Below are 12,013 nucleotides of genomic sequence, written 5' to 3'. Positions count from 1 at the left end.
AAAAGAGGCCAGGTGCAGTGGCTCATGCGTGTAATCCTAGCACTCTGGGAGGCTGAGGTGGGTAGATCATTTGAGCTCAGGAGTTCGAGACCAGCCTGAGCAAGAGCAAGACCCTGTCTCTACTAAAAATAGAAGGAAATTACCTGGACAGCTAAAAATATATAGAAAAAATTAGCTGAGTGTGATGGCGTATGCCTGTAGTCCCAGCTCCTTGGGAGGCTGAGGCAGAAGGATTGCTTGAGCCCAGGAGTTTGAGGTTGCTGTGAGCTAGGCTGACCCCACGCTACTAACGCCCAGGCAACAGAGTGAGACTCTGTCTAAAAAAAAAAAGAAAGAAAGAAAGAAAAAGAAAAAAGTTATCAATATAAGTCAACCTAGAATAACATTGTCTAATAGAAATACACTATGAGCCATAAATATAATTTAATATTCTCTAGGTGCTGCATTAAAAGGGTGAACAGAAACAGATGAAATTAATTTCAATATGTATTTTATTTAATGTAATATGTTAAAAATATCATTTTAATGTATAACCAGTATGAAAAAGTATTAAGATGTTGTACACGTTTTTGTACTAAGTTGTCAAAATCTATTTCGCCCTCATAGCACATCCCAATTCAGACTCTAAATTTCATCAAAAATATTTAAATTTCATAAAATATACAGATGGAAAGTAGATTTACATACCTAAATTGTTATGAGCATACTTAGAAGCTTTCCAATATTTGATGAAGTATTCATTTTAAAATTAAAATTAAAAATTCATTTTCTCAGAGTAGCCACATTTCATATTTTTAAAAGCCACATTTGACTAATGGCTACTGCCTTGGAATGTGCAGATAGAATTTAATATCTTACTAAACTGTGGTTCAAAATTAAGATCAAAACAAAAACATTTTCATGTGAAAGCTGAGAGTACTCACCATCAAGAAACCCTCATTGAAAAAATTACTAAAAAATGTATTTCATGAAGAAGGAAATATAATCCAGAAGGAAGAAGAAATGTTCAAGAATAAATGATAAGCAAAGGCATTGGACAACTTGATGATAAATCTAAACAATCATTGGTTGTATAAACATCAATAATGATGTCAAATTTAAAATTATTGATAAACTAATAATATGTAAGACTGGTGGAGGTGATAGGAGTTAAAGCAGTCTAAGGGTTTGATTCTATTCATGAGAAAGATAAGGATTTTGAGTTTGCATAGTTAAGTTTTTAAGGATAATCACAAAACAAAAAAGAGGGAAAATGTAAAACTTCTAATCTGATAGAACCAAAAGAGAAAGAGTAACACAATTATTGCCTAAGAAGAGAGACAAAGCATGAACTTCAAATTGGCTTCCTGTTTTTTTAAAGCCTTTTAAGGAAATAAAGAAAGTGTTTATGGATTAAAAGTTTTTGAGTAAATCTTTGTATAGTGTATGCATCTTTTAAATGACCGAATCCTATTAGTTTCTTTATATTACTTTCTAATTATCTATAATCATAATTTTGTTAATTAAGAGGATATATCAAGCCAGGGGCAGTGGCTGACACCTATAATACTAGCATTTTGGGAGACCAAGGTGGGAGGATCGCTTGAGCTCAGGACTTCAAGGCCAGCCTGAGCAAAAGTGAGACCTCATCTCTACCAAAAATAGAAAAAATTAGCCGGGCATGGAGTGTGCCACCCACCTGGGAGGCGGAGGCAGAGGCAGAAGAATCCCCCTAGAACCTAGGAGTTTGAGGTTGCAGTGAGCTATGATGACCCAGAGTGACAAAGCAAGACTTTCTCAAAAAAAAAAAAAAGGAGGGTGTATCAGATGTCTTTGACATGCTACATCTCGCCCTGCATTCATAGGCTAGAATTAACAGGTCTTTCAAGTTAAATGTGTTTGAACTAGATAAAATTACTCCATGTATTTTCTGAAAGTATATGTATACTCCATGTATTTTCTGAAACTATAAAACATGAAATTAAATTTAATATCTAGCATTTTTAAAATGAATAATGTAAGTTGTTGGACAAGTGTATAAAACACTTGTAGTAAACTTACTCCTTTACTTTTATTTAAAATTATTTTGATTTTAGATGTTCTAAACAGACAATTTTGGAAATTTAAAGAGTCATAGTTAGAGGAGAAAATTGCAACAGGTCATGCTCTCTAGTCCCATCTTTGATTATAAATGTAATTTTATGCACTATATTTATTTTAATTTTTATACTTAATGGGTTTTATTAATGTTGAGGTATGACATGCACAGTAAATAGCATTCTTTTTTTTTTTTTTTTTTTTTTGAGACAGAGTCTCGCTTTGTTGCCCAGGCTAGAGTGAGTGCCATGGCATCAGCCTAGCTCACAGCAACCTCAATCTCCCGGGCTCAAGCAATCCTGCTGCCTCAGCCTCCTGAGTAGCTGGGACTACAGGCATGCACCACCATACCTGGCTAATTTTTTCTTTATATATTAGTTGGCCAATTAATTTCTTTCTATTTATAGTAGAGACGGGGTCTCACTCTTGCTCAGGTTGGTTTCGAACTCCTGAGCTCAAACAATCTGCCCACCTCGGCCTCCCAGAGAGCTAGGATTACAGGCATGAGCCATCATGCCCGGCCTAAATAGCATTCTTAATTGTACAGCCTAATGAATTTTATGAATGTACCCACTCATATAACCACCACTCAGATCCAGGTATAAAACATTTCCAAGAACCTGGAAGGGTCCCTCATGCTCCCTCCTAGTTATTTATTTGTTACCAAGGGTAATCACTACTATGACATCTCACATAGATAATTTTTGCCTGGTTTTGAACATAATCATGTAAATAGAATCATATTAATACAATGTGAACTCTTATGTGTCTGACTTCTTTTTCTCAACATTCTGTGAGATTTATTCATATTATGTAACTAAAGTTTTTAAAGAAAACATTTTATGATTATTTCTCAATTTTTTTTCTCAAATATAGAAATTAAAAAGGAGCTTTATGCCTTGTATCATTCAGTAACAAGTTAAGATTTTTTACTTTCTTGGGGTAATTTATATCAGTTGTAGTTAACATTTTTTACAAGAAATATATACTAATAGTTCTTTTTTTAAAAATGGAATAGTTTACTATCCAAATAATCTCATTCTACCTTTACTCTTTGAGAAGGAAAATGTCTTTACAATGTAAACAGCAGGGGCATGGGGGAGGGAAGCATATCTCAAGAGCAGCAGAGAATGGCAATAGTAATTAGAAAAATATTTTCTGTACATAATCATACAATTTATATGGAATCACAAAAGATTCAAACTAGCCAAAGCCATTCTGAACAAAAAGAACAAAGCTGGAGAAATCACATTATCTGACTTCAGATTATACTATATTTGTAACCAAAGCAGCATGATACTGGCATAAAAACGGACACATAAACCAATGTGACACACTAGAGAACTCAGAAATAAATCTACTCATCTGTAGTGAACTTATCTTTGACAAAGGTGCCAAGAACATACAGGGGGGAAGGGACCATCTCTTCAATATTGGTACTGGGAAAACTGGATATCCATATGAAGAATGATACTAAACCCTTACCTCTCACCATATACAAAAATCAAATAAAAATGGATTAAAGACTTAAATCTAAGATCTGAAACTATGAAACTACTAAAAGAAAACATTGGGGAAACACTTCAGGATGTTGGTCTGGGAAAGGACTTCTTGAGTAATACTCCCAAAGCACAGGCAACCAAAGCAAAATTGGACAAATGAGATCACACAAAGCTAAAAATATTCCACACAGCAAAGGAAACAATCAACAAAGTGACAACCCACAGAATAGGAAAAAATATTTTCAAACTACCCATCTGACAAGGGATTAATAACTAAAATATATAAGGAGCTACAACAACTCAATAGGAAAAAATCAAATAATCCGATTAAAAAATGGGCAAAGGACCTGAATAGACATTTCTTAAAAGAAGACATACAAATGGCCAACAGGTATATGAAAAAATGAAGTGTTCCACAACAGATGAATGGCTAAAGAAATGGTAGTACATGTACACAATGTAGTATTATATAGCCACAAAAATAATGAAATTCTGACATTCGCATCAGCATGGATGGAACTGGAGCACATTATGTTAAGTGAAATAAACCAAGCACAGAAAGACAAATCTTTGCATGCTCTCCCTCATATGCAGGAACTAAATATTAAAAACAACTGATCTCATGGAGACAGAGAGGAGAGTAGTGGTTACCAGAGGATAGGAACAGTAGTGGGAAGGGAGGATAAAGGTGAGGATGGTTAATGGGTATAAAAATATAGTCAGAATGAACAATAGTTGATGGCACAGCAAAATGACTATAATCAACAATAAGTTGTGGTATACTTTGAAATATCTAAAAGAGTGGGATTGAAATGTCGCTAACACAAAGAAATGTTAAATGCCTGAGGTGATAGATACTCCAGTTACCCTGATTTGATTAATTTACATTGTATGCCTATATCAAAACATCACATATATATGTACATATATAATGTACAACTATTATGTACCATAATATTAAAAATAAAAACATTTTAAAGTAAAATTTATAAAAAAAATATTTTTCATAAATAGCTACAGATCATGATTATGTAGAATCATGTCATCACAAAACAAACTCAGTTTCTCTCTGGAAAACTCTGGTTTTTTCTCTGGAAACTAAAAATATGCATTATATTGACTTTTTCATTCAATTCTCCAAAAATAAAATAAATTCCAGTTACCACTGATATTGTTAATTTTTTAGTCTTTGTATAAATTTCAGGCCCTTGAAAGTAAAATGAAGTTATTTAGTTAATTCTTTAACTTTTGTTTTTCCTCCTCCCTGGTTTTATGCAGATAGCAAAAAAGAGGAGGAAGAACAAGATTTCATTTAACTTTAAACTTTGCACTTGCAAAACAAAACAAAACAACACCATCTGCTTTATAAAAGTCCTTTACCATTAAACTTATTTCTATTGCTAATTTTCTCTATTATAGTTTATTTTATCTGGCAAAATATGATGTGACAGCTGTATGATCTACAGAGGCTATTATGAAGTCATTAAGTGGCAAACAGAAATAGCAGCACTTTATTTTTATTTATTTATTTTATTTATTTATTTATTTATTTTTTTTAGAGACGGGGTCTCGCTCAGGCTGGTTTCGAACTCCTGACCTTGAGCAATCCACCCGCCTCGGCCTCCCAAAGTGCTAGGATTACAGGCGTGAGCCACCGCGCCCGGCCTGAAATAGCAGCACTTTAAAGGGCTTAGCACTTTGTTCCAAAATTGCTTAGACAAAATTGTTAAGCTAGCAATAAGATTAAGTTTTTAAATGGAATTTACCTTTCATGATTAGTATTTTTATAACTGCTTAAATAGGATGGTCAAAAAAGATATGATTGTATTTTTGAAAAGAAAAACCACCTTCAAAGAGACTTTTTTTTAGAAGCCTGCAGCCTGAAATATTATGTATATATGAAGTAGTTTTGCTCTCAAAGTTTTGGTACTCTTCAGGGAAATAAAAATTGATACTAATGCAAGGACTTTCTGAGGAACTGGTTGTGTGCTTAATGACACATTCATATATCAGGGTGAAAGAGATAAAAGTTGTTCACCTCATACAATATGGATATTTATTGTATTAATAGAAAGTGTTGGAGAAGAAACAAAATGCTTAGGAAATTCATTTGTAGTTTACTTTGTAAAAGAGATAGAAAAAGCCAAATGAAGACAATGTTTAATTAGGTGGTGTAGAGGAAAAGAAATATCTTTATCTTAGGTTTATGGCTAAGTCCTCTATAATAAAAGACAGATTAGCAAGAGAAAAGCATAAACATTTATTGAATATAAGTTTTGTGTGACACAGGAGCCTTTACTTAACATAATATTCTCTAGTTCCGTCCATGTTTTTACAAGCAACAGAATTTTATTCTTTCTTATGGCTAAATAATATTCCATTCTGTATATATGCCACATTTTCTTTATCCATTTATCTGTTGATGGATATTTATGTTGATTCCATATCTTGGCTATTGTGAATAATACTGCAATGATCAGTGCTGTGTGATATACTGATTTCCTTTATTTTGGATATATACCCAGCAGTTAGATTATATAGTAGTTCTATTTTTAGTTTTTTTTAAGGAACCTTCATACTATTCTCTGTAATGACTGTACTTATAATATTTACATTCCCACCAACAGTATAGGAGGGTTCCCCTTTCTCCACATCCTTACCAGCATTTGTTATTGCCTGTATTTTTTATAAAGGCCATTTTAATTGGGGCAAGATAATATCTCATTGTAGTTTTGATTTGGATTTCTATGATGATTAATGATGTTGAGCATATCTTCATATACCTGTTGTCCATTTGTATGTCTTTTGAGAAATGTCTAGTCAGATCCTTTGCCCATCTTTTAATGGGATTATTTATTTATTTTTGCTAAGTTGTTTGAGTCCCTTGTATATTCTGGAGATTAGTTCCTTGTTGGGTGAATAGTTTTCAGATATTTTCTCCCATTTATCAGGTTATCTCTTCACTCTATTGATTGTTTCCCTTTCTGTGCAGAAACTTTTTAGTTTAACATAGTCCCATTTCTCTATTTTTACTTTGGTTACCTGTGCTTTTGAGGTCTATCTTTAGAAATCTTTGCCTAGACCAGTGTTTCTCCAGTGTTTTCTTTTAGTAGTTTCATAGTTTTAGGTCTTAAATTGTCTTTAATCAATTTTGATTAGATTTTTGTATATGGCAACAGATAGGGGTCTAGTATCATTCTTCTGCATATGGATATTCAGTTTTCCTAGCACCATTTATTAGACTGTTCTTTCAACAGCTTCTGAAATCTCTTTCATTAATGTTTTATAGTGTTTGTTTTTTTTTTGTAGAGATCTTAATCACTTCTTTAGTTAATTTTATTCCTAGGTATTTTATTATTTTTTTTGTAGCTGTTGTAAATGGGTTTACTGGCTTGGGTTTTTTTTTCTCTTCAAATTGTTCACTGTTGGCATATACAAATGCTACTGATTTTTTTTTTTTTTTTTTTTTTTTTTTTTTGAGACAGAGTCTCGCTTTCTTGCCTAGGCTAGAGTGAGTGCCATGGCGTCAGCCTAGCTCACAGCAACCTCAAACTCCTGGGCTCAAGCGATCCTCCTGCCTCAGCCTCCCGAGTAGCTGGGACTACAGGCACAAGCCACCATGCCCGGCTGATTTTTATATATATATATATTAGTTGGCCAATTAATTTCTTTCTATTTTTATGGTAGAGACGGGGTCTCGCTCAGGCTGGTTTTGAACTCCTGACCTTGAGCAATCCGCCCGCCTCGGCCTCCCAGAGTGCTAGGATTACAGGTGTGAGCCACCGCGCCCGGCCAATGCTACTGATTTTTGTGTTAACTTTGTATCCTGCAACTTTACTGAATTTATTTACCATTTCTAATAGTTTTGGGATGTAGTCTTTAGGTTTTTCTAAATATAACATCAAGTCATCTGCAAACAAGGAGAATTTGACATCTTCCTTTCCGATTTGGATGCCTTTTGTTTTTTTTCCTTGTCCAAATTGGAAATGAAAGGTATCCAAATTAGACAAGAACTATTTTACAGATAAAGAAATTCAGGCACAGAAAGGCTGAGTAACTTATTTAAGATCAAGTGTAAGCTGTAATGTCAAACCTAGGATTTGATCACAAGGATTCTGGTTTAGTCTGTACTATACTGTCTCTCTTTATTAAATGAGACTACATACTAAATTACTGAAGTCAGATATTAAAAAGAATGAAATGAAGCTGACAGGTTCTCTGATACCTTTCCAAATCTCCTAGGTGAGTGTAGGGATTTGGGTAATTAGCAAGGTCTGGGACTTGCTATACCAGAATATAAATTCTTGAGAACCAAAGGCTTGTGGAGTTTATTAAATGATGTTGAGTGATCGACTATACCAAGAAAACTTACATGATGTAAAATGTCTTTAGAGATTGTCATTATTAATTTATATTATTTAGGTATCAATTTTAATCATTTACACAATTTTATTTTCTAAAAGGGATTGCTATTCTGTTTCCTATTAGAGAAACAGAAGTTTTTTAAACATAGTAACAAAACATGAGGAATTAACAAAATTTTAGTTTGGAATCAAACTCAGTCATATACTGTAATTTCCAGTTAACCTTAAATAATTTATTACAAACTTACTTTTTTTTTTTTTTTTTTTGAGACAGAGTCTCACTCTGTTGCCTGAGCTAGAGTGCCGTGGCGTCAGCCTAGCTCACAGCAACCTCAAACTCCTGGGCTCAAGCAATCCTTCTGCCTCAGCCTCCCAAGGAGCTGGGACTACAGGCATGCGCCACCATGCCCAGCTAATTTTTTCTATATATTTTAGTTGGCCAATTAATTTCTTTCTATTTTTGGTAAAAACAGGGTCTTGCTCTTGCTCAGGCTGGTTTCGAACTCCTGACCTTGAGCGATCCTCCTACCTCGGCCTCCTAGAGTGCTAGGATTACAGGCGTGAGCCACTGTGCCCAGCCTCCTGATGCTTTTGATTAGTGTTTCCTCAGCCTGTTTGTTACCCATTTATGATTATTTCTGTAATTTTTAATGCTCTAATTGGAGGACAAAAAAATTAAAGGGACAATCTAAAGGAAATGGCAGGATCCCTCAGGGGATCTTGATGACCAATAAGTGTATGACCAATAAGTGTTCCATGGATCTTAGTTTAACAGAACATTGGGGCTGGGCGCAGTGGCTCAGGCCTGTAATCCTAGCACTCTGGGAGGCAAAGGCCAGAGGATCGCTGGAGGTCAGGAGTTGGAGACCAACCTGAGCAAGAGCGAGACCCAGTCTCTACTAAAAATAGAAAGAAATTAATTGGCCAACTAAAAATATATAGAAAAAATTAGCTGGGCGTGGTGGTGCATACCTGTAGTCCCAGCTACTTGGGAGGCTGAGGAAAGAAGCTCTAAAATATTTCTTTGCTTATAAAATTTCTTCTTATTTCTAACATTGCCTCTAGCTGCTTGAAATTCTGTTTAAGAAACTTTTTCTGTGAAATGTTGGTAAAAGTCTATAAATAGAGTCATTTAACTATGGGAATCAGTTCATATCAGATTTACTTTTTCACAATAATAGCATTTCTGAGTGCAGTCAGCACACAACTAAAACATAAAACATAGGATTATAAGCTTCTGGAATCTCATTTTTAAATATTCTTTTGTTAGCTTCTTTGAAGGATTTTGAATACATTTGCTTTCAATTCCTTCCTGTTAGACAAGAAGGGTGAATTAAAGACTGATTCTAGCCACAACTCTAAATTCCCTGCCTTGTACGTTTGCATAACCCTTTACAATTATTTTAAAATATATTTTGTGGTTTGACTATGGTTTCTCAAGAATCTAGTACTTAAATATCATGTGTGTGAGTGTTAGAAATTACTATAGCAATGTAGTTTGTTGTCACAGTTGCTTTAGCTTTATTGCAAGCCATTTAAAAAATCACATTTAAAAACCTTTTTGTCATTTCTCTGTGTGTGTTTTTTTAACAAGCAAAAATGTGACCCACCTTGATAATTCTGTTTCTCACTGTTTTCTGCCATTCCTGAGACCAAAATTCTTGCTGTTTCTTGTATAAATTTAGTAATTTCCTGACCACATACCTTTGCTCTGGCTGTTTCTTTTCTTTGGAATCCTATCCTTAGCCATGATCAAGTCATACCTATCTTAAAGGGCAATATATAAAAAAAGAAATTAATTCTCTATTGTAGTTGAAAAATTTTGCTGTCCTCTGAAGTCCCTTTTGTATTGTCTTTTTCTCCCTTAGATACCTTGTATTTTCTATCTTGTATTTATTTATGTACATATTTTATATTCTCAATAATACTTTGGATTCTATTAGTGAATGACCTGTAATGTTGGGAAGAATATGTTAATATGTATAGTGCCTACAATAAGATGTACTTTAAATATTCAGTAAAAACAAATAAAAACCCTATTGGCCGGGCGTGGTGGCTCATACCTTTTAATCCTAGCACTCTGAGAGGCCGGGGCGGGCAGATCACTCAAGGTCAAGAGTTGGAAACCAGCCTGAGAAAGAGTGAGACCCCATCTCTACTAAAAATAGGAGGAAATTAATTGGCCAACTAAAAATATATAGAAAAAATTGGCCAGGCATGGTGGTGCATGCCTGTAGTCCCAGCTCCTCGGGAGGCTGAGGCAGAAGGATTGCTTGAGCCCAGGAGTTGGAGGTTGCTGTGAGCTAAGCTGATGCCATGGCACTCACTCTAGCCTGGACAACAGAGTAAGACTCTGTCTCAAAAATATCCGAAAAACAAAACCTATTATGTAAAACAAAATCCAAAATATATATAGTTCCATCATTATACAATATATATATTATCAAAACATCACACTATACCCCACAAATATGTACAATTATTATGTGTTAAAAACAGCAAAACTTATATAAAAAAAATATAGTTCTTGCCATAATAATAATTTTACTGATCTTGATTGTGTTTTTAAGTGAATAAATCTCTTAGTAATTTAAGAGTGATAAGCAAGTATGGATTGCTCTCACCTTCAACAGTTTCTGGTTGGTGCTACCATATTGGGGAGGGGATAAGGTCAGTTCATGGCCAAGGAGGAGGAGGAAGAATGGCTTTAAATATCATTTAGTAAGCCAGTGACTCCCAAAATATATCTGCAGTTCTAACCCTTCTCCCACACTCCAGATTCAACAGCTTGCTTGACATCCCATTTGAACATCTAACAAATACTTTAAATTTAACAAGTCTCAAAGTAAAGTTCTAATTCCCACTACAACCTCCCAACACCCACTTCAGCAACATGGACTATCTTAGTCTTCTCTATCTCAATTGATGGCACTCCAACATCCCAATCACTTAGACCAAAACTGTAGCATCATCCAGACTCCTCTTTTTTTCTCACTCCACATCCAATTTGTCAGGAAATTCTGTTATCACTATCTCTAAAATAAGTTCAGTTTCCAGCAGTTTCTGTACTGCTGCCACTGTGGTTGCAGACCATCTTCTCCAAACTAGGTATTAGTACAATGGCTTTAAATGGTCTCTTAGTGTTTGTTCCCCTTATTTGGTAATTTGACAGGAATTTATTTTAGACTGCTTTATAATGTCTGTGGTGTGAAATCTCAATATATTGAATAGCTTCTTTTGCCAAGGAAAGTATTTTTCTGCCTTGTTTGAGTTCTTTTCTAGCTGGATTGTGTATTGTTTGTTCATGAAATACCTAGGAAGAGGCTTTTAACAGGCCATGTGTAAAGTGGCTACAAAAGGCAACAATATATCTAGCATTACCAGGTATATGTTGTGACGATTTATTTAAGTGCCATAAGAATTGTGAGCCATGTTTCAGCCATCTGATATATGGTTGTTAAGGCTTCTAGCTCCACTACAGTGCAATGTAAGATGTGCTTACTAATTAAAAGACGGCATTCAAACACATTTTTCTTCCTTGACAGTTATTAAAGACATGTCTCAGATTCACAAAAATGCAAGGAGCTTTTTAATCTTTAGAGGAGGAAAGAATTTTAATAGTTTACTTTTTTTTATATATATAAGTCCAATTCTGATGATCTTGACCATAGGTAGAAGTTAAAAAGTCATAAAAGATGATTCAGTTCTGATGAAAGTTGTTTTCAGGAAAGCATAGATACTGTATGTACATTTGATAAACTGTCCCATAAACTTCTGTCAATTTCTTATCATTTGACATGCAGTGATATCAGTCTAACCTAGATTGAATGACGACATTGGCAGTAACAGACTGTTCATGACTTTTCAATAGCAGTTTCTTGAATTTGTAGCCCAGTTCACCTAGCAATTATCTTAAAACCTATATTTACTTAATTTTGATATGGGAGGAAAAATAAAGTTCCTTCTAATCAGTCCATTTTGTTGAGCCTAATGTATAGCTTTACTTTTGAGGGGAAGTCTGCTGAAGTCTAAGAAATTTATTTTTGTTAATACTCTTAAGCACAAGCTCTG

General features: G+C 34.4%; 1 protein-coding gene across 8 annotated transcripts in view; it reads left to right on the top strand.

Moving 5' to 3' along the window:
- Positions 1-12,013, top strand: part of PTPN13 (protein tyrosine phosphatase non-receptor type 13) — a 174,388-nt gene that overhangs the window by 40,830 nt on the left and 121,545 nt on the right. The window lies entirely within an intron of this gene.

Source organism: Microcebus murinus, chromosome 29 (genome assembly GCF_040939455.1).
Source record: "Microcebus murinus isolate Inina chromosome 29, M.murinus_Inina_mat1.0, whole genome shotgun sequence".
NCBI lineage: Eukaryota > Metazoa > Chordata > Mammalia > Primates > Cheirogaleidae > Microcebus > Microcebus murinus.
The sequence above is the reverse complement of the archived record's forward strand: the minus strand, read 5'-3'. Positions and strand labels throughout refer to the sequence as shown.